The sequence below is a fragment of the Myotis davidii genome, unplaced genomic scaffold (assembly GCF_000327345.1).
Source record: "Myotis davidii unplaced genomic scaffold, ASM32734v1 scaffold566, whole genome shotgun sequence".
NCBI lineage: Eukaryota > Metazoa > Chordata > Mammalia > Chiroptera > Vespertilionidae > Myotis > Myotis davidii.
Window position 1 is genome coordinate 100,437 of NW_006296617.1, and position 5,820 is coordinate 106,256.

The following is a 5,820-nucleotide window of genomic DNA, read 5'->3' on the forward strand; positions in this document are numbered from 1 at the left end:
GCAGGGCCAGGGCCGGTGCTGGTTTGTGTCTCTGTCCAGTCTTTGGAGTGAGTAGACTGGGGAGGGCGGGGGGTGTTCTTCATTTGATCCTGTGGTTGGAATAGTTTTGGGGAAATAGGTTGTTTTTTAAAAAATATATTTTATTGATTTTTTACAGAGAGGAAGGGAGAGAGATAGAGAGTTAGAAACATCGATGAGAGAGAAACATCAATCAGCTGCCTCCTGCACACCTCCCACTGGAGATGTGCCCGCAACCAAGGTACATGCCCTTGACCGGAATCGAACCCGGGACCCTTCAGTCCGCAGGCCGACGCTCTATCCACTGAGCCAAACCGGTTCTTACTTAGCCCTCACGACGACACTAATCAAGCCAGGTGTTGTGGCCATCCCCATTTCCCAGATGAGGAAACTGAGGCTCCGAGAGCGGAGGAAGGGAGCTCAATCCCTGTGTCACTCCAGGGCTCCCTCACTTCCCCGCATAACTGTTCCAGAGCACGAGGCAGAGGTGCCCTGGCTTGGAACCCCCCACACTTCCACCGACACCCCCGCCCCACTGACCCTGTCCCTGCTTCTCCACCCGCTCAAGGCCCGAGGGTAGGTAGGTCCTAGAACTATGGGGAGGGAAGGATGGGGCTCCGGGAGCAGCGAGCGAAGCCAAAAATCCCCACCACCCGCCGCCGAGGACGTGGGCAGATGGCCCCCGCCAGCCGCGCTCCCCCGGTGCCCACCAGAGGGCGCTCCAGGGCCGCTGAAGGTGCGTTAGGCACCGGCGGGGCCAGGGGGCCGCCTGGCCTTTGAAAGCAGGGCGAGCGGGAATGGATGGTCCTTCAGGTGAGGTCCTGGGATCAGCCGCGTGAGCATCACCTGCGGGCTTGGTAGAAAGGCATATTCTTGATAGAAATGTAAATGTACAGCCCTAGCCGGGCTGGCTCAGTGGATAGAGCGCCGGCCTGGGGACCAATGGGTCCCGGGTTCGATTGCGGTCAAAGGCCTGAACCTCGGTGGCAGGCTCCTCCCTGGCCTGGGCCCTGGTCAGGGCTCCTGCAGGAGGCAGCCAGGCGATGTGTTTCTCTCACATCGGTGTTTCTCTCTGTCTTTCCCTCTCTCTCCCACTCTCTCTAGTGAGGGGCAGAAATGTGCATGTATAGATCCCCCCCAGACCTACGGAATCATTTGGGGTTGGGATCCAGCCATCTGTGCTTTAAAGGGCCCTCTAAGTGATGGTGATGCAGGGCCAGTTTGAGGTCTGATTACCTTCCGGACCCTGGGGCCATGGTTCTGCGCCCCCCTGCCCCCCATGGGAATCACCCAGAAGCCTCGGGGCTCTGGGTGCCCCAGCCATACCCACCCGGCTCCCTGGGAACCTCTGAGAGAGCAGGCTGGGCCTGAGTGTGTGAAAGCCCCCAGGTCATTTGAGGATGATGTGAGCTCTGACACTTCAGGTCTTCGGTCCTCTCAGCAGCCCCACGTGGGGAGCTCCGTGATGATCACTCATTCAGGTGAGTAAGTGGAGGCTCAGAGACGTTAATAACCCGCCCAAGGCCACACAGCTGTGAGGGGCAGTGCAGCTGGAGGTGAGATGGGCAGCCTCGCTCCAAATCCCTCCTCACTCTGTCCTCCACCCCCCCACCCCCCGCATGGTTTCCTCGTTTCCTGTCACTCCACCTGGGAAGGGGGACCCAGAAAGTCCCGGTATGGGGGGCATCTCTGTGTCAGATTTCCATTGTTTTCTCTTTGGTTACAGTTCGGGGAGGCTGGCCAGTCCACATAAAGGCTGATTTGGCGACAAAACTCCAGTTTTCTGGGGAGGGGGGGTCCCTCCCAAAACCCCCTTGGATTGAAAATAATATCGAAAGCCCTGGTACCATCTCAGGTTGCTCAAGGTCCTCCCACCACCATGGCCTCGCTGGAAGCTCATGCTGGGGACGCCGGGGACAGGAGGGACAAACAGAATTAGCAGGCGGAGAGGGGGCGGGTAGGTTTGCCTACAGCCTGGGTCCCCATCCCTGCTCCCAGCTCCGTTCACCTTCCAGCATCCCAATCAGCCCAGGGGCCTGGTAAGGAGGCCCACATTCCCCAAGACGGGCAGTAGCCACGGACAGACAGCCCCGGTACCACCACCAACCTGGCACCCGGAGCGCTCACCAGCTCTCCCCCTGCCGCCTCCAAAGCCCAGCCCTCCACTGGCGTTCAAAGCCCATGGGGGCTCCTGTTTGCCAGTCTGTGAGGTCTGAACCACCAGGCAGAGGGGCTCTTAGCTTCACAGCCAGCGGCACCCACTGACCACCTCCGGGGCAGCTGGGAGAGGCCGCCTGGTTCTTCAGATCCGAGGGGAAAACCTGAGCAACTCAGGCCAGCCTGCAGCGTAGGCAGGAGGCCAGAGCTGCCCTTCAGAGCCTCTCCTCGCGATTTCCTGTTCTCCTGCTTCAGTGAAATGGGGGGAGTGGGGGTTGGGGTGGGAGGACACAAACAACACAGAGAGGTGTCCCCCAGCTCCCACGGACCTTAGCAGCCCCATCTCCCCCAACTGTAACTACGGGGCACCCCACACGACCACACACCCGCCTTGCACCGGCCTGTTCCAATTGCCAGCTTCCCAGGTGTTCACGGGCTTGATCAAACAGATTCCTGTGCCCTGGCTGGTGCACTCAGTGGTTAGAGCCCTGGCCCGCCCACCAAAGGGTCATGGGTTTGATTCTTGGTCAAGGGCATGTACCTGGGTTGTGGGTTCGATCCCCACCCCTGGTCGGGGCATGCACGGGAGGCAACCAGCTGGTGTGTGTCTCTCACACTGATGTTTCTCTCTCTCCCTGACCCTCCCTCTGAAGAGCAATAGGGAAAATAGCCCCATCTGAGGGGTAGCAACAAGCAGATTCCTGGGCCCTGGCCCGGCGGCTCAGTTTTGGTTGGAGTGTCGCCCCATCCAAAAGGTTGCATGTTCAATCCCTGGTCGGGGTGCATACAGGAGCAACTGATTGATGTTTCTCTCTCACATCTATGTCTCTTCCCCCCCCCGACCCCCCCATACACACACACACTTCCTCTCTCTATAAAAACATGTCTTAGGCCAGTGATGGCGAACCTTTTGAGCTCGGCGTGTCAGCATTTTGAAAAACCCTAACTTAACTCTGGTGCCGTGTCACATATAGAAATTTTTTGATATCTGCAACCATAGTAAAACAAAGACTTATATTTTTGATATTTATTTTATCTATTTAAATGCCATTTAACAAAGAAAAATCAACCAAAAAAATGAGTTCATGTGTCACCTCTGACATGCGTGTCATAGGTTCGCCATCACTGTCCCAGGGTGAGGATTTACCATAAAAAAAAACACACAGACTGCCCTAACTGTTTTGGCTCAGTGGCTAGAGCGTCGGTCTGCAGACTGAAGGGTCCCAGGTTCGATTCCAGTCAAGAGCATGTACCTTGGTTGCGGGCACATGCCCAGTAGGGGGTGTGCAGGAGGCAACTGATCAATGTTTCTCTCTCATCGATGTTATAACTATCCCTCTCCCCTCCTCTCTGTAAAAAAAAATCAATAAAAAAATATTTTAAAAAAGAAAAAACACACATACAGATTCCTTGGCCTCACAGACAGCCCGAGCAAGCACAGCATTTGGACACACTTCCTGGGGAGTTTCCTGTCCCTCGTAACACGCATGAAGCATGTAAAGTGCATGAAGCATGTAACACGCATGAAGCGTGTAAAGTGCATGAAGCGTATACGCTGCAGGCCCTGGACCCGTGGAGCCGGCAGAACTCAGAGGTGTGGGGATGACAAGCAAAGTGACATAAACGCAGGTCGCCATCCCGGAGGGTGGACAAGGGAGTGACAAATCACCCCGGGGCGGGGGGGCAGTCTTTAGCTGCCAAGTCCAAAGCCAGGCAACAAGTTTGTAAACATTTTTATTTACACGTTGTAGGTTCCAGGAGGCCGGCACCTGAGGTGTGCAGGGGGAGGGAGCAGGGAAAGCGAAGAGAAGGGAATGTCTCTCGGCCTGGCTCCCGGCTTCACACTGAGCACCCAGGGTCGCATGTGAGGAAGTTAATGCAGCCCCATCGCACCGGTTTCTTTCCTTACGTTCCCTGGGTTTCTAGAGAGTCTGTATTTTTTTTAAAAAAAGCAATGCATGAAAGTTAAAATTTTAACAAGAAAAGAAAAGGGGTGTTAGGTGGAGATGTGAGGGGTGCTGCCGGCCCTCGCTCCACCTCCAGCCCCACCTCCTTTTTCCCGTGTGGAGGCAGAAACAGCCTCTCTGTCCAAGGGGGAGGGGGCGCCCTGAGTGGCCGGTAAGGTGGCCGGTGGCAGGGGCTCTCTGGCTTCCGTGCCCGCCTCACAGCAGGTCCTCTTGCTCTTCCGGCTCCGCTTCTGCTCTGGCCTCAGCCCTCAGCACCCTGAGGCCCCTGGCCTCGCCTGCCCTGGGGACTCTCTTGGGCAGGGCTGGCAACCGGGGAGTGTGCCAGAAGGCTCTCCGGCGCTTGCGAAACCACGAAAAGCGCCCAGGGGTCTGGAACCTCACTGTCTTGACCTGTTTCCGGGCCCTAACTCCTGGGGTCGCTCCTGTGGCTCCCGGGGCAGCTAAGGCGGCAGCTTCAGCGGAAGCCTCTGCCCTCTGGCCAGCTCTGGCCTCGGCCGCATCAGATGCAGCCTCTGCTCCCTGGACAACTGGGGCCCCGGCCCTCTGATCACCCACAGCCTCTGCCCCCTGATCAGCTGCAGCCTCTGCTCTCTGATCACCCACAGCCTCTACCCTCTGATCACCCACAGCCTCTACGCTCTCTGCCCAGCTGCAACCTCCCCCCTCTGATCAGCTACAGCCTCCACCCTCTGATCAGCTGCAGCCTCCACCCTCTGATTACCCACAGCCTCCGCTCTCTGACCAACTGCAGACTCTGCCCTCTGATCAGCTGCAGCCTCCACTCTCAGATTACCCACAGCTTCCGCCCTCTGATCAGCTGCAGCCTCCACCCTCTGATCAGCTACAGCCTCCGCCCTCTGATCAGCTGCAGCCTCCACCCTCTGATTACCCACAGCCTCCGCTCTCTGACCAGCTGCAACCTCCACCCTCTGATCAGCTACAGCCTCTACCCTCTGATTACCCACAGCCTCCGCTCTCTGACCAGCTGCAACCTCCACCCTCTGATCAGCTACAGCCTCTACCCTCTGATTACCCACAGCCTCCGCTCTCTGACCAGCTGCAACCTCCACCCTCTGATCAGCTACAGCCTCCACCCTCTGATTACCCACAGCCTCCGCTCTCTGACCAGCTGCAGCCTCCACCCTCTGATCAGCTACAGCCTCCACCCTCTGATTACCCACAGCCTCCGCTCTCTGACCAGCTGCAACCTCCACCCTCTGATCAGCTACAGCCTCTACCCTCTGATTACCCACAGCCTCCGCTCTCTGACCAGCTGCAACCTCCACCCTCTGATCAGCTACAGCCTCTACCCTCTGATTACCCACAGCCTCCGCTCTCTGACCAGCTGCAACCTCCACCCTCTGATCAGCTACAGCCTCTACCCTCTGATTACCCACAGCCTCCGCTCTCTGACCAGCTCCTGAGCCGTGGATGCTGCTTCCTCCCTCCTGAGCAGCCTAAACGAGGCCCACTTAATCTTGGGCCTCCATCGCCGTCGGGGGGCCTCGGGCACCAGCCCACCTCCTGCGCTCCCCACGTGATCCCCCTGAGGGGCGCTACATGGCACCTCATCCCTCTCCACCCTGACAGAGGCCTGCTGGGCCTCCCCCACTCCGGGGCCGGACCTGGGCGCCCAGCCCTTCACCCTGCGCCTCAGCCTCCCCCAGGACACCTGGCT